Raw genomic sequence first — 25406 nt, 5'->3', positions numbered from 1 at the left:
TATAAGAGGCCATGCGCTTGCATATTTTAAATCCTACCTTTCTAATAGGTATCAGTATGTCACCATTAAAGACAGCCTCATCAATATGGCCACTTGATACTGGAGTTCTGCAGGGAAGTGTCCTTGGACCCCTGCTCTTCCTCATTTACATCAATGATCTTCCAAACATATCCCAACACCTGAAACCCATTCTCTTTGCTGACGACACGACTTATGTCATCTCCCACCCTAATCTTGCCACCCTCAACACCATTGCTAATGAGGAGCTGCTCAAAATGTCGACTTGGATGACAGTCAATAAACTTACACTTAACACTGGCAAAACCTACTATATTGTCTGGTAGCAGAGCAAGTGTTGCGCTACTTAACATTAAGATCGACAACACTCTAATTGCCAGACATAATGAGGGCAAATTCCTTGGCCTATACCTCGACAACAACCTAAATTTCAGCACCCATATCCAACACATAACAAAAAAAGTATCCAAAAACGGTTGGGATCCTCTCCAAGATATGATACTACGTACCGCAAACTGCCCTTCTCACACTGTACCATTCACTTATATATCCATACCTCACCTATGCTATCTGTGCTTGGGGTTCAACTGCAGCAACACACCTAAAGCCAATAATAATCCAACAAAAAGCCGCAGTAAGAATAATCACTAAATCCTATCCCTGGCAACACCCCCCCCACCACTCTTCAGTTAGTTTAATTAATATCTTTATTATGCACCCCATACCCATCCTGTGGGCAGTAGTCAAAAGATTACAAAGGTACATAATGGGTCCAGGGACTGGACCCCAAAGTTATGATAGCTGAACTAGTTACAAAGGTAATGAACTCCAGGTCACAATCATGGCAAGTTACAAAGGTAATGAATCAGCCTCACTCCTATACATGGTTACAGTCATGAACAAATTACAAAGTAATGAGCCACTGATACGTCCACACCTGGTCACAATTGTAATGAGTTATAAATGCAAATATTAAGTGGGTCATACACCCACACGAGCGCGTGCACGCACACATCGAGGTTCAAGGTTCTGACCAGAGCTTTGGTAAGAGGGGAGGGGGGTAAGAAGGATGGGTAAGGATGGAAGTTGGGAAATGTTGGGGAGGGAGGAGGGGTAGGTGAGGTTATAAAAGGGTAGTGGCCTATCCACTTTGGTGTAGTTTGAATATGCGTGTGTGCATATTGAGTAATTTATAAAGAGGTTGGTTTTATGAGTAGGGTATACCTCCTGCCCATCAATTTTGCAATGCTATATTGTGTTATACCAGTGCGTCATTGAATTGGAAAGATGCATACTGCATACAATTGCTTGCCTTTTTTTTTTTTTTGGAAGAGGTTGGTCAGGAGGCGCAGCTGCAGGCGAAGGTTGCCGGGTATTCATTGGAGGCTGGTTGCTCATCTGGAGTCAGCCAGCAAGGCAGTGACTGAGGTGGTGTCCTGCTGTATTGTAGTAGTAGGTGCAACGAGGTCAGTTGTGAGGTGTTGGTTGATAGAAGTGGGTCACCCGGAGATGGGGAGTGCTAGTCCATGTTACTGGACATAGAATGGTTCTGGTGGTATCCATTCTTTGTCTGTGGGGAGGTCGCTTAAGATTTTGGGACGAGGGAAGTTCTCCTTGTGGATAAAGCATCGAACTCTTTGTTGGAGGGTCATTCTTTGGGATCTGTGGGGAGGGGTGGTGATGGTATAGTTGGTTGTGTTCACTGGTTGGGGGGGATTCTCTCTGTCAGGCATGTAGAGTTCCTGCATGTCATATAGTTGTCTCTTAATAAGTTTGTCTAATCGGACATTGATTGCGGGGATTCTCTGTTGTATGTGTAGGTCCTCTGATCTGATTCTGTCTCTGAGTCTGGTGTTCGTGATGAAGCAAAGGGCTTTGTTTTGGACTCTTTGGAGATTTAGCATGTTGGCTTTGGTTGTGAGTGACATGGATATGCAGGGGTATTCCAGCAGAGGTCTGATCATCATCTTGTATAAGTGTAGTTTGATGTAGGGAGGAGCTGCTTTGAATCGATAAAGTTGACCAAGGCAGGCTTTCGCTAGGTTTACTTTTTTGGTTATATGGGTTGTAGAGTTGAGTAATCTGCTGATCTCGTATCGCAGGATCTTGTTTGGATTCCTTATAGCAATACAGGTACCTCTGATGGAAATGCCCCCTTTTTCTTCTATGGTTGATGGTAAGCACCCAACGGTGCTGATGAGGACTTTGTCAGGGTTGGTTGTGATTCTCCATTTCTTCTCCCACCTGGCAGTTCTATTAAGTTCTTCATTCATTTTCTCGATTGCTCTCCTATGCTTGTTTGCACCAGCTGTAGGGGTGGAGGAGACAACATGGATGACATCGTCTGCAAATTGGGTGGTGATGGTGTCGGTATGTTCAGGTTGGGGAAGGTCGTTGACGTATATGTTGAAGAGGATGGGGCTGAGGCAGGAGCCTTGGGGTACTCCTGCTGTTGGTGTGAAGGGGGTTGATTCTGCTCTGTGGAAGGTGGGGATGATTTTTCTTCCTGTTAAGAAGCTGTAGATGAGCCTGAGAAAGGTCCAGTTGTGATCAGGGAGGTCTACGAGTTTGTAAATGAGACCGTCGTGCCAAAGGCTGTCGAAAGCCTTGTGTACGTCCCTGGTGGCAATAAGGGCCAGGTTCCCTTGCTTCTTCAGGCTGGCCACAGCATCATAGATGATGTTTATGGCATGCTGAGTGCTGTGGCAGGACCTGAAGCCGAACTGCCTTTCAGAGAATAGGTGGTTGAACTCCATGTAATAGTTGAGTCTGTTGGAGATTATTCTTTCAAAGACTTTGCCCGTGACTTCGAGTAGGGAGATGGGTCTGTAGTTTTCGGGATTGCGGTTGTCCTTGTTTGGTTTGGCGATGAAGATCATCTTAGCTGTCTTGAAAGCCTCTGGGAAGTGACCAGATGCCAAGATGGCATTGTAGATATTCACCAGAGACATCTTGCAGTTACGGGGGAGGTACTTTAGTTGTTTAGCTCTTATGCCTGATGGGCCAGGAGCTGTGTTTCTCAGTCGCCCTATGACTTGGGATACTTCTCTGAGCGTGATTGGTCTGGTGAGATAAGATAAGATAAGATAAGATTTCGTTCGGATTTTTAACCCCGGAGGGTTAGCCACCCAGGATAACCCAAGAAAGTCAGTGCGTCATCGAGGACTGTCTAACTTATTTCCATTGGGGTCCTTAATCTTGTCCCCCAGGATGCGACCCACACCAGTCGACTAACACCCAGGTACCTATTTGCTGCTAGGTGAACAGGACAACAGGTGTAAGGAAACGTGTCGAAATGTTTCCACCCGCCGGGAATCGAACCCGGGCCCTCCGTGTATGAAGCGGGAGCTTTAGCCACCAGGCCACCGGTGATGAAAGTCTTCTAGGTTCTCGTCCCGCCATTGGTTGACCGACTGGTAGTGGGTGTTGTTAAATCTTCTGCTGTCGTTGTGTGAGAGAATGTTCTCCCATACTTCACCCATCAGCTTGGCTTGGTCCAGTGGGTCGTCAAGTAGGGTAGTCACTACCTCACCATTTTCGTCGGTGAAGGAGTGAGAGAAGTGTTAAGCGAGTGTGTGTTTGGCCCCTAGTAGTCTGTGGATCGTGCTCCAGAATTGGTCAGGGTGGCGTTTGTACTGGTTAGTTTGGCACACCAGATAATCCCAAAGATCTCTTTTATGTTGGGTTATTAGGGCGATTAGCTCTCTTCTCGATCTTAGTAGGGCTTCCCGGGAGGGTTGCTCTGTGAGGAAGTGTCTACTGCATTCTAATTGGTACCTGTTCATTCTGTCCTTGATTTCCCTAGTTGGTTTGTATTGTTGGTATATCTTGGACGATGTTAGTGTGCAGCAAGCTTGTGTGGCCTCTTTGATTCTGGCATGAAGGGAGTTAATTGCCCCATCTATTGCATTGCAGAGCTGGTCTTCGAGAGAGATGGTTTGATCATTACCTAAGAAGGCTCTAAAGGGGTCGAAACCTAGCGTCTTCAGGTTGGGTTTGGGGGGGGGTTACAGAACGAAGTGGACTGTAGCTTGATTACCACAGGGATGTGATCTGATTCGACGTTGCCACCTGGAGAGACTCTACAGTGGAACAAGTCACAGTCTCTGTTGGTGAGGACTACGTCTGGGGTGCCTGGGTGGTGGCCCACAAACGACTTGAAGAATGGGCCTTGGAATTTGAGGTCTTTCGCGGCCATTATGTGGTATAGTTGTTTCCCCTTGTGGTCACCTTGGGGCAGGGTGGCTCCACAATTGAAGAGAGCAGGGTGGTGGGCATTGAAGTCCCCAGCTAGGACGGTGGGGATATTTCTTTTGAGAAATCGGTGTAAGGGAATGGATTCGACATACGGTTGTCTGGGAGGGAAGTACCCTGTGATTGCTAGGAGTCTCCCGTGCGATGTTGGCACTTCAACCGCTAGGACGTTGTCCTCGTCGACATGTATGTTGCGGAATTCATGCCCCTGCTTCACTAAGATGGCCACCCCACTATTGGGTCCCCTGGATTTCTCGAGAGTTGAGTACCCACGTATCTTTATGTGCTGGTCAGGTCTGGCTGATGTTTCATTTAAGAGGATAATGTCTGGGTTGTGGTTGCAGAGTTCAAGTTCAAGGAGGTAACGGTTGTTGAAGAAGTGATGGATGTTGATTTGCAGAATTGTGATCCCTAATATTGTACATGTTTGGCAGAGTTGCTGTGCACAGCGGATGGGTGTTTGGTGGCGCATACACACACGAGGGCACACACACAGACATATGCACACGAGTGTACAAATATATGCATACACACAAGCACGCACACCCACACGCACGCACACACACCCACCCACACACACACACACACCCACACCCACACACACACCCACTCGACCCCTGCAACCACAAATAGGTGAGTACACACCCACACACACACACACACACACACACACACACACACACACACACACACATGGTAATGCATTATTTACAGCTAGCAAAGTCAGGGTATTTCTCCAGAATGGTCTGTAATATACCACTGTGGATAAAAAACTTTGCCATTTCTTGAACATTTCTGAGTGAGTTGTTTCTAAATTCATTAATTTGATCACACTCCAGTACATAGTGACGCAAGGTGTGACAATAGTCCATCTGGCAAAGTTTACATTTCGTTTGGTCTACATCTGGTGGTGGTGATTTAACCTGCCAAAGATACTTGTAACCCAGCCGGAGCCGGGCGGTAGTGACATCCAAGAGTTTGCTTATCTTGTTGGACGCACCATAGACATGTGGCTCCTCCTGCATGATGGAATGATGATAGATGGACTGACTTGTGTCAATCTCCCTAAGTCTTAAGTCAATAAAGTTCATTTGAAGTTCTTTTCGTATTATTGTTCTCAAACTGCTAACAGACAACCCAAGATTGTAATCTACACCCTCTATGAAAGCATACAGCTTAGCCAATTTATCAGTTCTATCATGCATCTGAAGACCAATGTGAGATGGAATCCACAGCATGTGCACTCTGACTCCACTGTCCACAATCTTACCATACCTATGTCTGGCTTCTGACACAAGCATGCCACAATTTATACTTAATGAGTTGAGAGCATTTATGGATGACAGAGAATCAGTTACAATTAAAGTGTCAGTCTTAGATACATTGAAGCATTTGAGTGCAAACAGTTCTGTTTGAAGGGTAGAGGCCCAGTTATTGATGCGTGCTCCAATTTCTTTATGAGAACCATCACTCTGTGTGACAACAGCAGCACTACTAGCTGCACCAGTGGACTGGTGAACAGAACCATCAACGTAAATAATTTGTGAAAGAGTGTTCTGTGTGACTAAGTTATCAATACAGCTTAAGGCATCATGTTTGGCTTCAAGACGAAGCTTTGGTTGTGATTTAAGAAAAGTTTTTGGGGGGAAATGGAGGAATGGTAGTTTGGAATGGGGTAATATCCCATGGATCAGGGAAATGTCTCTGTTGTCTAACTTCCACTCTTCATAGATCTAAACTTACTCCCTGTTCAGAACATTCACACTTACTACTGTGCAATCTATATCTACAGGACCTTAAATTCCAACATTAACCTTGGCCTAAAACGCTTTCTTGATAGTTGTGACAGGATCCACAGGCATAACACCAGACACAAACATCTCTATTACATTCCCCGAGTTCGACTAAACCTTTACAAAAATTCAGTGTATTTCAAAGGACCTAAAATCTGGAACACCCTACCTGAAAACTCTAGAACTGCAGACACATTCATCACTTTCAAAACCACAGTTAGAAAACATCTTATCTCCCTGATACACCCCGACAACTAACTACATGATAACCACCTGGTGGTTCACAATTACACTCACTCACCCACTGACTATAAACCCAGAAATACTAATCTTAATCTTAAAATAATAAATCCTAACTAGTCATAAGTTTGCCCATGTTACTCAAATATAGACACTTTGTATTGTGCCAAAACAAAAGCATTCACATTGCTAAACTCAAAATTATGATGTAGTCACTTAGCCTTAATATTATAATCTGAAAGGACTTAATGTTAAGAATTAATCTAAGTCTGCTCGAAATGCCTAGCCATGCTAGGTGTCCTAGTGGTCCCCTCTGTAATTAGTATTTTATAACATGTAAACCACAAAATACCCATAACCTGTAAACCCCACATTGTAACCATTATAGAGAATAAACTTGAACTGAATTGAATTGAATACCAATAGACCCCTTGCTGTCTTTAAGAAGTAGCTTGACAGGCACCTAAAGTCAGTTCCCGTCCAGTCTTGGCTGTGGTTCATACGTCGGTTTACGTGAGGCCAGCAGTAACAGACTGGTTGCTCAGGCCGTGATCTGCCACGAGGCCTGGTCATAACCTGGGTCACGGGGGCGTTGACCCCCTGAAACACCCTCCGGGTATACTGCAACTGGAACTGCCATGACTTTTCCCGGCATCATTACTACATTCTTGGAGGAACGCTAAACTCGTAGGTCATACAAGGCTTGGGGGAACGGAAGGCATCCAGACTTGATTCAAGGAAATGGAGCGTAGATCTAGTTTCAGCCATACCCTCCCCCACATAGTAAGAACCCCTCAGGGGTTCTTGATCCAAGGAACTATTTATCCTCCGCTTCCTTGGATCAGCCTTGACTACCTCACATTCCCCAAGTGCTGTATGACCCCCTACGGCTTTACATTTCTCCTTGATTAAAATAAAAGCTGTTTATAAGCACACACGAGAAAGTAGAATTTATATGTTTGTGATGACCAGATTATTATTATTATAATCAAGGGAGAAGCGCTAAACCCGGTGGATTATACAGCGCCTGGGGGGGGATGTGGAAGGCATTCAGGCTTAATTCAGGGAACTGGAGCACAGATTCAATTCCCTAAATCATGAGCCCCTCACCAACATCAAGGAACCTTCCTTGAGGGGTGTGATGACCAGAGAGCAGCTGACACGTCTGACTCTCCTCTACCAACCTTATAACACGACCATTTATAGCTCTCTGCAGCAAAAAAATAATTGATGCTTTCATGAATATTAATAAAATTGAGTATACTTCACGTTTTATAAGTTTTAGTGTAATGTATATTGATATCGTAGAGAAAAATATGTACGCCCATTACTATTTGATACCAGAGTTACGACACTCACATGTTATCACAAATACTTTATCATTCTCCATTGAGCATATATATATATAATACATGCTTATGTAAGAAAACGTTAGAAATTCTGGACATTAAGTTTTTATTTTTAAATGAAAGTAAAATTGTCAACATAATGTGGTGTTTATTATGATGAGACTCAGCAGGAAAATGCGTTTCTTTGAAATTTCTTATTCACTTCTTTTTAAGGCAGTATGAAAAGTTTCTTAATAACTATTTAATTTTTTATGGTTTATTTGTTAGGCAGGCTTAGATTTTTATAGGATTCCGTGCCAAAAACACGAAATATGAATATTTATATATGAAATCCCTTGAAGGGAAGTGCCTTAATTAATGTTGGTAATGAGCTGTAGATCCAAAGATCTGGAGCAACCCTCCTCCTCCTTGGATCAAATGAGATTATCTTCTATTATAAAAGTGCTCAATAATACGGGTTTATCATTTTCCTGTATATTTAATAACTAAATAATTATTTTACTGAATTTATATTTTTATGATATGTACGTGTTTAAAAGTTTAATTTATGTGTAACACTAATTTATTTGGTTAATAAATAATGTATTAGAGTAATAGTTAATTATTTTTGATGTGTTAATATGTAAGAGTGTGGGAAGAGCCGCTGGCCGCCATCACTCTGCACACTCACTGTATTGATTCTCACATTACAGGTAATTTATTAGTACTTTACCTTACACATCGTAACCCTACCCTCATGGAGACGTGCAGGACACACTACAGGAGGTGCAGCAGCCTGCAGTGAAGTGCAGATGGTAGTATAAGGAAGTAAGAGACGATATTGTTGGTGTGGGTGGTGGTGGTGGTAATGGTGGTGGTAATGGTGGTGGCCATTACCAAGACAACTGTGATCTTCACCACACACACCACCACCACCTTCATCTTCCACACCTAGTAAGATATTAGCTTTCTACACACACTGCACATACCTCAGTCTCTAGTGTATATCAAGATTCGTCTCGCGTAGCCATTTTATGAGTGACAGCTGTGAGCTATTATCCTTTAATTTTTCATAATATATCACTATTAAAGCTACAGTGACGTGTAGTGCAACCCTAGTTGCAATGTACAAGTGCATGTATGGACATTTCGTTGTTTAATATATATGTATAAGTTGTCTTACGACCGCTTCATCCATTACTTGTGTGACCTTCAACTCTCTTGTTAATTTATTACCATGACTACCATCACTGCTCGGGGAATACCAGTCATCTCTGTTGTTAATTTATTACCATGATTACCATCACTGCTCGGGGAATACCAGTCATCTCTGTTGTTAATTTATTACCATGACTATCATCACTGCTCGGGGAATACCAGTCATCTCTGTTGTTAATTTATTACCATGACTACCATCACTGCTCGGGGAATACCAGTCATCTCTGTTGTTAATTTATTACCATGACTACCATCACTGCTCGGGGAATACCAGTCATCTCTGTTGTTAATTTATTACCATGACTACCATCACCGCTCGGGGAATACCAGTCATCTCTGGTGTTAATTTATTACCATGATTACCATCACTGCTCGGGGAATACCAGTCATCTCTGTTGTTAATTTATTACCATGACTATCATCACTGCTCGGGGAATACCAGTCATCTCTGTTAATTTATTACCATGACTATCATCACTGCTCGGGGAATACCAGTCATCTCTGTTGTTAATTTATTACCATGACTACCATCACTGCTCGGGGAATACCAGTCATCTCTGTTGTTAATTTATTACCATGATTACCATCACTGCTCAGGGAATACCAGTCATCTCTGTTGTTAATTTATTACCATGATTACCATCACTGCTCGGGGAATACCAGTCATCTCTGTTGTTAATTTATTACCATGACTACCATCACTGCTCGGGGAATACTAGTTATCTCTGTTGTTAATTTATTACCATGACTACCATCACTGCTCAGGGAATACCAGTCATCTCTGTTGTTAATTTATTACCATGACTATCATCACTGCTCGGGGAATACCAGTCATCTCTGTTGTTAATTTATTACCATGACTACCATCACTGCTCGGGGAATACCAGTCATCTCTGTTGTTAATTTATTACCTTGATTACCATCACTGCTCGGGGAATACCAGTCATCTCGGTTAATTTATTACCATGACTTCCATCGCTGCTCGGGGAATACCAGTCATCTCTGTTGTTAATTTATTACCATGACTACCATCACTGCTCGGGGAATACCAGTCATCTCTTGTTAATTTATTACCATGACTATCATCACTGCTCAGGGAATACCAGTCATCTCTGTTGTTAATTTATTACCATGACTACCATCACTGCTCGGGGAATACCAGTCATCTCTCTTCTTAACTTATTACCATGACTACTGTGAATTATTATTATGTGAGCAAATTAACTGCAGGAGGCTTACAGGGTATTACCTGAATTATTACCTGCAAGTAATTTGGGCAAAGTAAGTGGGACTTGGTCACAGCAGGTTGCCGAACTGTCACTCCCTCGAAGCCCACTCCCTACTATCACAAAAAAGCTAGACCTGACATTAAATTAATAATTACAATATTAAGCATAAATACCAATAATGGTAAATTATAAAATAATGTAGACTGTATATGATTAGGCTTGCTGGGTCACAGAAATTCCTATTACCACTTACTGTGCCTCGTTGTGCTCCGGGTTTTCTGGTGTTTTCACGGTCGCTCTTACGTGCTAGAACTTTAATTTGTGTCATCAATCCTATACGATACATCCCTCTAGCGCCTGGAACCAATCTTGGGCGGAAAACATTATATACTGAGTCAAAAAAGGAGAATTAGTGTGCACTACCTAGCAGAGTTTACTGCCAGAGGGGAATCATAGGTCTGTGTCCCATGTGAAAAAAATAATAATAATTGAACTTTTTGTGTCAGAGGAAAGAAAGTCTCCCTGATAACATTGAGTATACATAGTGTATACTACAGTGGCTCCCTAGTATATTGTTGATAAAGGCTAAAGTGTCATTTGAAAACAGGTGAATTTGTAAATGAAGTGATAAGCCTATAGAGGCTGGTGCCAGAAGTTGCCAGAAACTTATCACAGGTCAGCTGTTTTTAATAATCTTCCTGGCTTGCTAGTGTACTCGCATATAATCTAGTGATACCAGTGAATAGCAGAATACAGTGTTGTAGTAGCAACTAACCAGTATTATAATGGTACTTAGTGGAGTGGAGTGACTTTCATTAGTTTCTTTTTTCTTGAAATACCAGACGTATACTACTGTGAATTTCATATAACCTGTAGTTACCAGCGGTCGCAATACACACAACCAGAAGCAAATATTACTACAGAAAAAGCGTCCTTCCTCCAAAATTTCCACCAGTCAACTATAGTGATAATGTAGCATTTATTGTGGTGGAGACGGAAAAAAAATAGAAAAGCTAGATACAGCGATTGATAAACAAGGGTTGAGGTCGACCGTTCGTCATTGTAGAAGCTGCCAGAAATCACCGGTTTCTTCAACACGCAAGTTATACTTTTGTATCAATCAAATCACATATTACTCGGGTAGATAATTTCCAGTAGATCCTTCATTTGTTAGCCCAAATCACCGACCAGTATGTTTTAAATAAGCGTCCCACTGATCAGATCAGATCGACTGGTCCGAACCCTTGACTGGTCCGAACCCTTGACTGGTCCGAACCCTTGACTGGTCCGAACCCTTGACTGGTCCGAACCCTTGACTGGTCCGAACCCTTGACTGGTCCGAACCCTTGACTGGTTTCAAACGGTTTCGTTGGACAATAAAGCAGACTGTAAACAGATGGGGTTGTAGGCGCCCTTATAAACACAAACATTAAATATAAATCAGGAACGTGCATGGTAAGCTGTCCAATATACAAAAACAGTTAGAAACAGAAATACAAATAGCTAGAGCTTCATTTAAGGAGGTTATTAATAGAATATTCAAGAGGTTGCTAGTAGAATAAACCAACCATTCAAATCATTATGAAGCTGTGTGTAGTCTGTGGTCAGTCAAACAAACGGGCTTCCACATGGATAAATTGTCATTTGTGTGGAAATTGGTGTCACGCCCCTTGTGCAGATATCCAAGAACTAGCTACAAGCAGTGTTAAAACAGGGAAATGTTTTTGGGTATGCCCAAATGAGATAAATCTGTGGACTAAAATCACAAGGGTATTAACCCTTTGAGGGTCGACAGGCCCTCTCCGAAACTCGTTCTCAGGGTCGGCCAAATTTAAAAAAAAAAAAAAATTATTTTCTCTTATGAAAAGATAGAGAATCTTTTCCCGATCATAAAGACACCAAAAGTTTGAAATTTGATAGAAAACTTACGGAATTATGCTCTCGCAAAGTTAGTGGTCTCGGCGATGTTTACGCATCGGCGATTTTGCCCACTTTGAGCCCCATTTTCGGCCAATTTCACTGTACTAGTCGACAAAAAACATGAATATTTCGCTAGAACTCCATTTTTTCTATCGAATGGATGCAAGAAACCACTCATTTATGAAATTCAACTATCCAGTACAGTGGTCAGAATTTAGCAATTTTGCCAATTTCACACAAATTTCAAAAGATGCCAATTTCGGAATAGGGTCCAGAATAAACAGACATTCCTGGCACTAAAATGACATTTCCTCTAGTCATTAGTCATGTCTCAAGTCCCCTCTTATATTCTTTTGCTTTCCACTTTGAATTTTTATTTTCACAAAAAATATAAGATTTACTGTTATGCAGACTACTGCATTAGTGTAAAAAATGGTATAAATATTATTGGTGCACTTGTGAAAGAATATTAGACTCACCAGTTGACGTGTATTGCACGCTTGGCACGATTTGTTTACTTTTGAAGTTTGGTAAAAATCGAACATTTCTGCTACTTTGAGCTCAATTTCAAGGCACCTTTCTTTGTAAAACCAGTCAAAATCATCTCAATTTCTGTAATATGTCTTCCATTCTATAAAATGAGACCAAGAAAACTAGAATACAACAATAAATACCATACGAAAATACACTGCAAAGTCGCTGATTTATTAAAAAAAAATGGTCAAAGTTTTTTTTTTCTCATTATGCACTGTGTGCTGCAGGATTTTTTTTAGACTGTGCACACTGACCACATAGACCCATTCTTTCATATGAAGGCCTACCAGCTTTCTCCCACTAGATTTGAGGCCGCTAGAATTTATGAGTACTAGTACGTCAAAAACCCCTACGCGTAAAACGTACTAGTACGACGAAAACCCTCAAAGGGTTAAAAGAGGACAACATCAAAGCTGCTTTCATAGACAACCTGGAAGCTTTCTACAACAGATGGGAACATAAAAAGTCTGTGCTGAATGGTACTGCCCTTGATACTGGCCATGTAGTCAGAAACTGGTAGTCAGTAAATGTGGGGCTGATAGTGCTGTCCTGGGAGACAGTAATGGTGAAGCTGGAGGTGCTGTCCTGGGAGACAGTAATGGTGAAGCTGGAGGTGCTGTCCTGGGAGACAGTAATGGTGAAGCTGGAGATGCTGTCCTGGGAGACAGAAATGGTGAAGCTGGAGATTTTGTCCAGGTAGTCGGGAACTATGGAAGGAATACATATAAATGACCTCATAGGGGACAGGAGCCATAGTAGGGAAACAAGTGTAGTCAAAGATAAGATAAAACCAATATTGCAAACTAGAAATACCGCAGGAAATAGCAAACAAGAGGACTCCACTAGCAATAGTGAGGATATATTACCAAAAACAACTGGTGGGAGCTCCATTGTTGGTGCTAGGGAGGATAGAAGTAAGACAGGGAAACATGCACCAACAGGGATTACAGTCACAGAAACCCAAGGCAAATGGAAACCAAGCCTGTGCACATACTATGCACTTGGTATCTGCTGGCATGGGAAATCTGGAAAAACAGGTGGGACGTGCAACTATGACCACCCTAGAAAATGCCATGCCCATATGACAACAGGAAAATGCAAACTCCCTTCCTGTAAGCTTTTTCACCCTGAACTGTGTACCTCTTCAGTACAGGAAAGACTGTGCTATAACTTAAATTGCCAGGCATACCATCTAAAGGGGACAAGAAGATACAAAACATCCAGGCCATGGGAAAACCTGGGTAGCCACAGCCACTCAAGAGGGAGAGGTTTTTTAGTGCCAGGAAGGAAAAAAAACTGACAGGAAATGGCAGAAATCGTACACCAAATCCAGTCATTCCTGGAGTGGAACCACAGTCGATGGCCTCCACTCCAAACCAACAGATACAGATACTAATGCCGGAAAAAAAATCCCCCCCCCCCGTACCAACAATACCACCAGTCCGATAACATTCTTCTTTGCAAATATACAGGGTCTAAAGCCAGCAACAAACAACAAAATACCTTTCATCCGTGGACTGCTTGCAGAGGCAAAGGCAATGTTCGCGGCTTTCACTGAGACCCACATAAAGGATCACTTGGACAATGAAATATGGATCCCAGGTTACAACCTATACAGATGTGACAGAGTGAACAGGCAAAATGGGGGGGTTGGCCTGTACATTGCAGAGTCACTTGTTTGCACAGAACTGCTTAATGCTTCAAATGATGTAGTGGAAGTTTTAGCAGTAAAGGTCGAGAACCAAAACCTAGTCATTGTGGTAGTCTACAAGCCTCCGGATGCAATATCCCAGCAATTCCAGGAACAGCTGTTAAAAATTGACCACTGTCTGGAAAATCTTCCAGCTCCTGCACCCAACATCTTGCTTCTGGGGGATTTCAACTTAAGGCACCTAAAATGGAGGAATATAGCAAATAATATTGTTGCAGTAATAACACCAGGAGGCAGCTCTGATGAAAACTCACACTCACATGAGCTTTTAAATCTCTGCACAAAATTCAATTTAAACCAGCAAATAATAGAGCCTACTAGACTGGAGAATACACTAGACCTCATCTTCACTAACAATGATGATCTGATAAATGTCACCATATCAAAAACAATATACTCAGATCACAACATAATTGAGGTTCAGACATGTATGCGTGGAGCCCCAGACCGACATAATGAGACTAGTCACGAGGGAGCATTCACCAAATTCAACTTCAATAACAAAAACATAAAGTGGGACCAAGTAAACCAATTCCTAACCGATATAAGCTGGGAAGATATACTAAGCAACACAGACCCCAACTTATGCCTAGAACAGATTAACTCGGTGGCACTCGATGTTTGCACAAGGCTTATTCCTCTAAGAAAAAGGAGGAGTAGATGTAAAATAGAAAGAGACAGGCGCTCCCTTTACAGGCGACGGAAAAGAATAACAGCGGCTAAAAGAGGTCAATATATCTGAAATGAGTAGGGAGACACTGGTCAGAGAAATAGCAAGCATCGAACTTAAGCTAAAAGAATCCTTTAGGAGTCAGGAATCGCGGGAAGAACTAAAAGCCATAAATGAAATCGAAAGAAACCCAAAGTATTTCTTCTCCTATGCCAAATCAAAATCGAGAACAACGTCCAGTATTGGGCCCCTACTTAAACAAGATGGGTCCTACACAGATGACAGCGAGGAAATGAGTGAGCTACTCAAGTCCCAGTATGACTCAGTTTTTAGCAAGCCGCTAACCAGACTGAGAGTCGAAGATCAAAATGAATTTTTTATGAGAGCCACAAAATTTGATTAACACAAGCCTATCCGATGTTATCCTGATGCCAAATGACTTCGAACAGGCGATGAATGACATGCCCATGCACTCTGCCCCAGGGCCAGACTCGTGGAACTCTGTGTTCATCAAGAACTGCAAGAAGCCCCTATCACGAGCCTTTTCCATCCTATGGAGAGGGAGCATGGACACTGGGGTCGTCCCACAGTTACTAAAAACAACAGACATAGCCCCACTCCACAAAGGGGGCAGTAAAGCAACAGCAAAGAACTACAGACCAATAGCACTAACATCCCATATCATAAAAATCTTTGAAAGGGTCCTAAGAAGCAAGATCACCACCCATCTAGAAACCCATCAGTTACACAACCCAGGGCAACATGGGTTTAGAACAGGTCGCTCCTGTCTGTCTCAACTATTGGATCACTACGACAAGGTCCTAAATGCACTAGAAGACAAAAAGAATGCAGATGTAATATATACAGACTTTGCAAAAGCCTTCGACAAGTGTGACCATGGCGTAATAGCGCACAAAATGCGTGCTAAAGGAATAACAGGAAAAGTCGGTCGATGGATCTATAATTTCCTCACTAACAGAACACAGAGAGTAGTCGTCAACAGAGTAAAGTCCGAGGCAGCTACGGTGAAAAGCTCTGTTCCACAAGGCACAGTACTCGCTCCCATCTTGTTCCTCATCCTCATATCCGACATAGACAAGGATGTCAGCCACAGCACCGTGTCTTCCTTTGCAGATGACACCCGAATCTGCATGACAGTGTCTTCCATTGCAGACACTGTAAGGCTCCAGGCGGACATCAACCAAATCTTTCAGTGGGCTGCAGAAAACAATATGAAGTTCAACGATGAGAAATTTCAATTACTCAGATATGGTAAACATGAGGAAATTAAATCTTCATCAGAGTACAAAACAAATTCTGGCCACAAAATAGAGCGAAACTCCAACGTCAAAGACCTGGGAGTGATCATGTCGGAGGATCTCGCCTTCAAGGACCATAACATTGTATCAATCGCATCTGCTAGAAAAATGACAGGATGGATAATGAGAACCTTCAAAACTAGGGAGGCCAAGCCCATGATGACACTCTTCAGGTCACTTGTTCTATCTAGGCTGGAATATTGCTGCACACTAACAGCACCTTTCAAGGCAGGTGAAATTGCCGACCTAGAAAATGTACAGAGAACTTTCACGGCGTGCATAACGGAGATAAAACACCTCAATTACTGGGAGCGCTTGAGGTTCCTAAACCTGTATTCCCTGGAACGCAGGAGGGAGAGATACATGATTATATACACCTGGAAAATCCTAGAGGGACTAGTACCGAACTTGCACACGAAAATCACTCACTACGAAAGCAAAAGACTTGGCAGACGATGCACCATCCCCCCAATGAAAAGCAGGGGTGTCACTAGCACGTTAAGAGACCATACAATAAGTGTCAGGGGCCCGAGACTGTTCAACTGCCTCCCAGCACACATAAGGGGGATTACCAACAGACCCCTGGCAGTCTTCAAGCTGGCACTGGACAAGCACCTAAAGTCAGTTCCTGATCAGCCGGGCTGTGGCTCGTACGTTGGTTTGCGTGCAGCCAGCAGCAACAGCCTGGTTGATCAGGCTCTGATCCACCAGGAGGCCTGGTCACAGACCGGGCTGCGGGGGGCGTTGACCCCCGGAACTCTCTCCAGGTAAACTGTAGATGGATCATATCACAACACCTACTTAACACCTAGACTCTACACTGACCAGCTAGAGATCTGAATTCAAGGACTAATGGTGCACTTCCCAGTGAGTAATGTTCATATCCCTTATCTTCCTCCATACATGCATAATTCTCGAGGTCCTGCAAATTTCCTATCCCAATTCTTCAGCAGGGGACATTAACACATTACAGTACCCTGCAGACAGAGGTCGTGTGTGGTCACTGTCCTAAGCTGTCTGGGAATTAGCGTGGGGTGTTACTGAGCACCATGGCCTGCTGTAGTGTTTTGGAATCTCAGGTTAGTGTTGAAGGAGGTTCTACTTCTTCAGGAGGGAAATAGCAGGCTGAAGCTTTACCTAGTTGGGTTTGAAATGGGTGAGAGATGGTTGGAGCTGGTGAGGATAAGGGAGACAGAGTTGCCGCCGCTTTAAGTGGCAAGTGGTTCACAGTTCAGGAAGAAGGAAGATAAGGAAGGTTAATAGAGAAGATGTGAAGGTAGGAAATTGATTCTCTGTTCTCCAGGACGAGTGTACTTCAGCGGTTAGTGAATTTAAAGGTACCACTGACCCCTGCTAATCAAGGTAAGAATGTTCTAATTGTAGGAGATTCTCAGGTAAGATATATGGACTGTGCTTTTTGTAACAGAGATAGGAAGGTCAGACAGAGGTTGTGCCTCCCAGGAGTGGGTGTTGGTGACAGTCAGCAGGTTGGATAATAATATGTCAGGTAATGGGGACACGCCCATTATGTCTTAGTGCTGGTGGAAATGACATAAGGAAGGGCAGGAGACAGGAGCTGCTGGAGAAGTACAGGTCAGCCATAGAAGATGTCAGGTCTAAGGGAAGGATCCCAATCATATGTAGCATCTTGCCTAGAAAGTTAGTGGGCAATGAATGGATGTCTAGGGCAGTTGGTTTAAATTGCTGGCTAGACAGGTACTGCAAGGAACTTGCAATCCCATTCATTGATAACTGGGACAAATTCTATGACAAGCATGATATGTATGCAAGGGATGGGGTTCATCTCTGGGGCTGGAGTGGTTGCAGTAGCCATTTCGACTGAGGAGGTCATTGACGAGTTGTCTAGGAATTTAAACTGATAGATTATAGAGGTATGGGTGTTTGTGGGAAACAATCAGGCTGTAGCATTAGGGTTGAAAACACCAGATGTTACCAGGATACCCCAGGGATATGTTTAAAAGACAATATTCAAAATAAAGTTGCTAGTAAAGGCAAAGCAGTTCCTCAACAGACAGAGATAGTAGAGGGTAACGAGTGACTAGCTCCCTTAAGGTTTACTATACAAATAGCAGGAGTCTTAAGAAATAAGATAGATGAGCTAAGATTATTTGCAGGTGCAGGTAATATAGATATTATTGTTATAACAGAGACCTGGTTCAACTTGGAAGATAGAGAAATGCCTTCTGAATGCAACATACAGGGTTATAAACTATTCCACACTGAAACGGTCAACAAGAAGGGTGGTGGAGTGGCGATGTACATCAGAGATAATTTAAATTGTTGTGTTAGACATGTAAGATTAGAAACATTGGATACAGAATCTGTTTGGCTACAGTTTCTCGAAGGTCATGAAAAATTAATTTTGGGTGTGATTTATAGGCCCCCAAACCTTGATAAGGGGTGCAGTAGGCTGCTATAGGACGAAATTCACAAGGCATCTAGATATGAAAATTTTTGTGTTAATGGGAGATTTTTAACTTTAGACAAATTTATGGGAACAATGTGACAGGAAATATTGAGACTAGTGAAATTTTTTGTATTACCTGGAGTTTACCTGGAGAGAGTTCCGGGGGTCAATGCCCCTGCGGTCTGGTCTGTGACCAGGCCTCCTGGTGGATCAGAGCCTGATCAACCAGGCTGTTGCTGCTGGCTGCATGCAAACCAACGTACGAGCCACAGCCCGACTGGTCAGGAACTGACTTTAGGTGCTTGTCCAGTGCCAGCTTGAAGACTGCCAGGGGTCTGTTGGTAATCCCCCTTATGTATGCTGGGAGGCAGTTGAACAGTCTCGGGCCCCTGACACTTATTGTATGGTCTCTTAACGTGCTAGTGACACCCCTGCTTTTCATTGGGGGTATTACAACCCAGGATTCCAAATGGCCTGTTACTCTGGGTGTAATGGGAGCAAATAAACACAGTAGAAAAAGTTTAGACTTATATTATCCTTCACCAATTTAGAACAGCAATATGTACACTATGTACAGTGATAAGTATAGTGCACTCCACGGTAAGCAAAGCAGAAATAGAAGCCACAAGATAGCAGACCGTGCTTCAACCAGCTCTAGAATGGGAATGGCAAGGGCAGACAGGAGAGCGGTACCCACATAACCTCTGCGATTGCCAAAACCATCTTCTTATTGGCTAGAACCTGGTCACTAGTTGAACGACGGGGCCCCATCATCAACTCTTAGCAACCTGGTTCGCTGGTTGGGGGAGATAGCCTGTAAATGAGGGTGTGTACATGCGCCGAATAAAGGTTACGTACTCTTTGCATGCCACACCCCCACCCCGAGAAGGCTCAGGATTAGGCTGCCACCTCCCAGTGGTAACCGTGCCGCCATGGCACAAAATAATGGGACCGCCTTTCCTCTCCACCATCCAACTCTTAGATAGAGCTCAGCTTTTCTCGTGACCAAAAGCCAAACCCTAAACTTAGAGTGAGACAGCAGTCAGACAGGCTAGCATAGGTCCAAGATACAGGCGGACGGTAGCCCGCATCCCCTCACTAAAAAAAAACCCCACACCAGGGGATAAAAAAAAGAGCGTGAAAAGGGGTTACCACAAATAACATCCTTACCTAAATAATAATATTATTAGACTCTAGATAAAGAGTCTGCCAACATATTTTCTTTGCTGGCAATATATTTAATTGAAATATTGTAGGGCTGCAGCCTTAGCGTCCAGCGCATAAGCCTTGTGTTGTGGTTCTTCATGGCTTGGAAATATACTAGAGGATTGTGATCACTGTAGACTGTGACCACCTGAGATGTCTGGCCCACATAAACATCAAAATGCTCCAAAGCCAGTACCAGCGCGAGGGCTTCTTTTTCAATGGTAGAATAAGCCCTCTGATGCGGCTGGAACTTGGGTGAAAAGTATGCTACAGGCTGCAACTCCTTGTTCCCGATTTGTAATAGTACTGCCCCAACCCTAGACTCACAAGCATGAACCTGTTATGAAAAAGGTTTGGAGAAGTCTGGAGACAAGAGAATGGGTGCAGTACACAATAATCTTTTTGCTTTATTAAAAGCAGTGTTACAGTCTGACGTCCAATTAAAGGGAACTTTATGACTGGTAAGAGAGGGAAGAGGGGCTACAATATCTGAGAAATTCTTACAGAATCTTCTGTAAAATCCTATCATGCCTAGGAAATGTTGAAGAGATTTCCTATCATGAGGAACTGGATAATCTTTAATAGAAAGAACTTTAGCAAGTTTAGGTGCAACTTTACCACTACCTACGTCATGGCCTAGAAAAGTGACAGTGGCCTGGCCAAAGGAAGATTTAGATAAATTAACTGTTAAATGGGAACTCTTAAAGGTCTCAAAAAGAGCCTTAAGTCTAAGTAGGTGTTGATCCCAAGTATCATACACCACAACAATATCATCTAGGTACGCTGCCATGCCTTCAAGTCCTTTAATAGCCTGATGGATAAGTTTCTGGAATGAAGAGGGGGAATTTTTCATTCCGAAGGGGGTAACTGTGTATTGATAATGACCTCCTGGAATTACGAAGGCAGAGAGTTCCTTCGCCTTATCTGTCAAAGGTACCTGATAGTAGCCTTTAAGGAGATCTAATTTGGACACAAAAGTAGCCTTACCCACAAAGTTAATTACGTCATCCAGACGGGGAAGAGGGTAAGCATCTGTAATTGTGACCTCGTTCACTTTACGGTAGTCTGTACACATACGAAACCCTCCATCAGCCTTCTTCACAAGGATGCACGGTGAAGCCCATGGACTAGATGACTCCTCCACTAAACCATGCTTTAACAAAAATTCTACTTCCTGCTGAAGCAGCCTTTGCTTTTCAGGATTAGCTCTGTAGGGGGAGAGTTTAATTGGTTTAGAGTTTCCCACATCTACATCATGGTAACCTAACGTACATTTTTTCGGCACATCCGAAAAAATATTAGGATATGGCTGTAGAAGCTCGGTTAAATTTGTTGCTTGCATTTCAGATAATCCCTCCATTAAAGGGCTAGGATCCTTGAGGAGGACAGAATTTGAAAGTTTAATATTAATTTCAGATAGTGCAAAGAGTCAGAGTAGTCCTCAGAGGTAGAGGACAGAGTCATTACTGGGACTTTATCTGGTGTATGGAAGTATTTTAATTGATTAATGTGGTAAGTTTTAGTTTTTGAGGTCTTATCAATGGGAGCTACCACATAATTTATATCAGATAATCTACTTACAATCTGCATAGGTCCCGTAAATCTAGCTTTCAAGGTGTGGCCAGGTATAGGTTCCTGCACCAACACCTTGTCTCCTGGATGGAAGGAGCGGAATTGTGCACTTCTGTCATACCTCTGTTTCATCTTACTTTGAGCTGTCTTTAGGTTAGCCTTGGCTAACTGACGTGCCACCTGCAACCTTGAAGACGGATTGTAGAGTGTTGAGCTAACGTCTTCTCCCATCCATCCTTCTTTGAGCACCCGAAGAGGACCTCGTACGTTGTGCCCAAAGATCAGCTCAAAAGGACTATACCCTGTAGACTCTTGCACAGTCTCTCGTACTGAGAACAGCAACAAAGGTAGTGATTCATCCCAGTCTGTAGGAAAGTGCATGCAAAAACTTCATTGTTTTTAATGTCTGATGGAATCTTTCCAAGGCACCTTGGGACTGAGGATGATAGGCAGTGGATAAGTTGTGGATTATCCCTAACCTAGTTAATACTTCCCTAAATGCTTTGGCAGTGAAGTTAGTACCTTGATCACTTTGAATAGTTTTAGGAATGCCAAAACAAGAAATGAATTTTGTTAAAGCTTTGAGAATAGCTTTAGTATTAACCCTTTATCGGGCAGGCACTAAAGTTTTCGTGCTTAAACACGTGCAAGTTTGCGCGTGTCATCCTACACGCGCCGCGCATCTGGATTCCCGTTCTTTAATTCTAACCAATCACAAGACTTCCCTGAGTCGCTTCAGCTAAGTGGTGATGGCGTTTGCCGCCTTCCCATTGGTTGAGAGAACAAAACATGAACACTTGTGGCTTGGCGTCGCCCAGAGTGGGTTTTTTCCATCCAGTGTCACTAATATACTCTTGGATTTTACCCTCTACAATGTCGGTAAGTACTTATTGTTGTGTTTAGTGCATACATGAATAGTTTAGGCATATTTTGATATATACATAAAGTCCCTGTGAAGCATAATGTGAGTGTAGCATGCAGTTGAAAAAAGTGCAACAAAGGAAGCCCTCAAATTTTCATGGCTGCCCGAGAGGTGACAAAGTACAATTTCAGTAAAATAAATATTTATAAAAAAAATTCTATTGTATATATGAATTCTGTAGTGGTCTGGATCTATACAGAAGGTTTTTATTGTCCTTCCAGATCAATGAGAAGTTGTTTTATGGGGAGCCCTCCAGCACCAGATCAAAATATGTCTGCATTTTCGACGACAGTGACTCAGAACCAGAAGTAGATGACCCAGAATTGCTGGATAGTGGTGATGAATACTTGCCACTGGATGCAGAGGTGTCAAGTGATGAGGAGGAAGAAAGGCCAGCCAAAAAGCAGAAATTAGTGAAGAAAAAGAAAGGTATTACGATCGAGGAGTACCCTGATGAGAAAGATATTTATGAAGATATTGCTCTTCAAGGTCCATCTCAGTGGTCTGAGGTTGACCTCAAAAATGATCCTTTGCCGGCATATAAACATGAAAAGCCTCTTGTAATTAGGTCTCCATATGAGTATTTTTCTATTTTCTGTACTCCAGACATGGTAGATAACATAGCATATCAAACAAATTTGTATGCCAAGCAAAAAAACATAAATAATAATTTTGCAACAGATTCTGAAGAGATCATGAGGTTCATAGGTATTTTATTGTTCATGGGTATTGTGTTGTTCATGGGTATTGTTCAATTACCATCACTTGAAGACTATTGGAAAAGTGCATTTAGGATCCCCCAGGTTGCAAAAGTCATGGGGTCTAAGAGGTTTAGGTTACTTAGACGTGCTATTCATTTCAATGACAACACAGAAAAGGATAATGACAGATTCCACGGACTAGCAAGGACTACCATACTATGAATTAGGAACAAGAATAATTGGTCTTCCTCATGAATCTCAGGAATATGGGACTTAAAAGTTTTATCCCTTTGCAATGTGTCCTTGTTGCTATTTGTTTCATTTTTATATTTTTCTAATACATACAAACTGTTTTGATACAAGTTCCATTTATGTTTTTGATATTGTCTGTTTGTATAATAAATTTAAAAAATAGTTATTGGGTGTTTTATTAACAATTGCACAGTTTGCAACATTCAGATTTATACTCCCTTTGTCGGGCAAGGGCGTAAATTTTCGTGCTTCGGAGATTTGCAGTTGCTTGAAAACTAACCATCAGAATTCCATTTATATAGGCTCATTGACCTTATATTGAGTTAGTCTATCCACCATAGGGAGTTCAGTTCTAATTTCTAATTTTATGGCCACTTGCCCGATAAAGGGTACTACGCATGGGAATTGCTTCAGGATATCTGGTTACTTTATCCATAATCGTAAATAAATATTGATTTTCAGACTTTGACCTAGGTAGTGGACCTACACAATCTATAATTAAATCTGCAAAAGGTTCTCCATCAGCAGGTATAGGTTGGAGAGGTGCAGGTTTAATGGAATGTCCAGGTTTTTCAACTTGCTGACATTCTCGGCAACACCTAATATGATTCTTCACATCTTTCTTTAATTTTGGCCAATAAAATTTTTTGTGATTCTATACAAGGTTTTTGTAATTCCTAAGTGACCTCCTAATGACATATTATGAGCTATATTTAATATTTGAGGTCTATACTTTGTTGGAACCACTAACCTGTCATACAATTGCCGGGCCTCTATCTCCTTACCAGTCTCAGTGCAGATCAAATAATCGTTTTTAACTTCATACTTGACTGGATGACCCAAAGAGGATTTACCCATGGCTGCCTCAAAAGCGAATTTTAAAGAAGGGTCCTTTCGTTGTTCCTCCCGGAAGGACAGTCCCTCGGGCATGGAAACAGAGACATCTGGCAATCCTGCAACCTGGGAATAGGAAGGCTTGATCGGGGTCTGTTCACTTGATCTACGAGGCTCTGGCCAGTTTCCCTCGTAAAACAATGTGGCTATTCCGAGATCGGAGTCGTCCAAGGATAGGTCAACATTCTCTCCAGACAACCCTTGGGATGTTGCCCGAGTTATGGCCAACACCGGAGAAGAATTAATCATTATAAGTTCAGGACACGAACTAACAGTAGTAATGTCATTACCCAGTAATAACACTGCATCTTTCATGGGGAATCCTTTTGAGACACCTACAGTCAAGTACCCAGTGTAATATTTGCACTGTACATAAATTTTATGCAAAGGAACAGAATATATAGCTCCTCCAAATGCTTCCAATAAAACAGAGGAATTCAAAGAAGTATTCTCTGAAAGGGGTAATATTCCCTCTCTTACAAGTGAGCAATATGCTCCAGTATCTCTAAAGGTCTTTACTTTAGTTGTTTCTGAGTTTTCCTGAAGGGAAATAAGACTCTTGCAATAATAAGGGGCCATACCTTTTTCTACTTCTCTAGGGGACATGTTACTAGGGATATTAGAGATTTTCCCAATGGGTTGGGGTTTATGGGGGCAGTTGGGACTGATGTGACCTACTTTATTGCACCTGAAGCAGATGACAGGCTTGCCCTTTACTCCCTGTTGACGTTGCAAATGGTGTCGTTCTGGCTGGTGTCTCTCTGGATACTGTTGTCGAGATGCACCATGAGTAGTTTGCCTCTCCGCAGGTGGACCATATGTTGAGAAGCGTGGCTCACCAGGTGACTTGGTTGGCTGACGTAGATGTTCTCCCTCCGGCTGGCACTTCATTCTCCAAGGTTGACGATATCTGCTCATGCCGGGCTGTTGAAAAGAGAGATGGGACTGCTTGGACAAGGATCGGTTAGTTTCGAAGGTATCAGCCAACCTGGCTGCCTCCAATGCAGTGGTTAAGTCACGATCCTGCAGAAAGACTCGAACCTCTGGTCCCACAGACTCCAGCAGGTTATCAATCAGAATAAGCTGCACCAGCTCCTCAAAGGTAGAGACACCACTTGCTTTATACCAGCTGGTAAAAGCTTTGGTTTGCTGTCTCACGAAGTCGACTAGGGATTGACGAAGCTGTCGTCTTCCCAA

At 42.6% G+C, this 25406-nt stretch overlaps 1 protein-coding gene across 14 annotated transcripts in view; it reads left to right on the top strand.

The window, feature by feature from the left end:
* The first annotated feature begins 8285 nt into the window (after positions 1-8285).
* The window catches only part of LOC128700122 (transformer-2 protein homolog beta), a 119010-nt gene continuing 101889 nt past the window's right edge, over positions 8286-25406 (top strand). For 12 of the 14 annotated variants that reach the window (XR_008408717.2, XR_011394087.1, XR_011394084.1 and 9 more), the window contains exon 1: positions 8286-8346. The gene's annotated coding sequence lies outside the window, so the exon portion shown is untranslated. Of the gene's footprint in view, positions 8462-8562; positions 8588-25406 lie in introns of those variants that run through there. The other 2 variants (XR_011394090.1, XR_011394091.1) reach the window with 2 other exon arrangements.

This window comes from Cherax quadricarinatus, chromosome 74, assembly GCF_038502225.1.
Source record: "Cherax quadricarinatus isolate ZL_2023a chromosome 74, ASM3850222v1, whole genome shotgun sequence".
Classification (NCBI taxonomy): domain Eukaryota; kingdom Metazoa; phylum Arthropoda; class Malacostraca; order Decapoda; family Parastacidae; genus Cherax; species Cherax quadricarinatus.
Note: the sequence above shows the minus strand (reverse complement) of the source record. Positions and strands in the feature narration are given on the sequence as shown.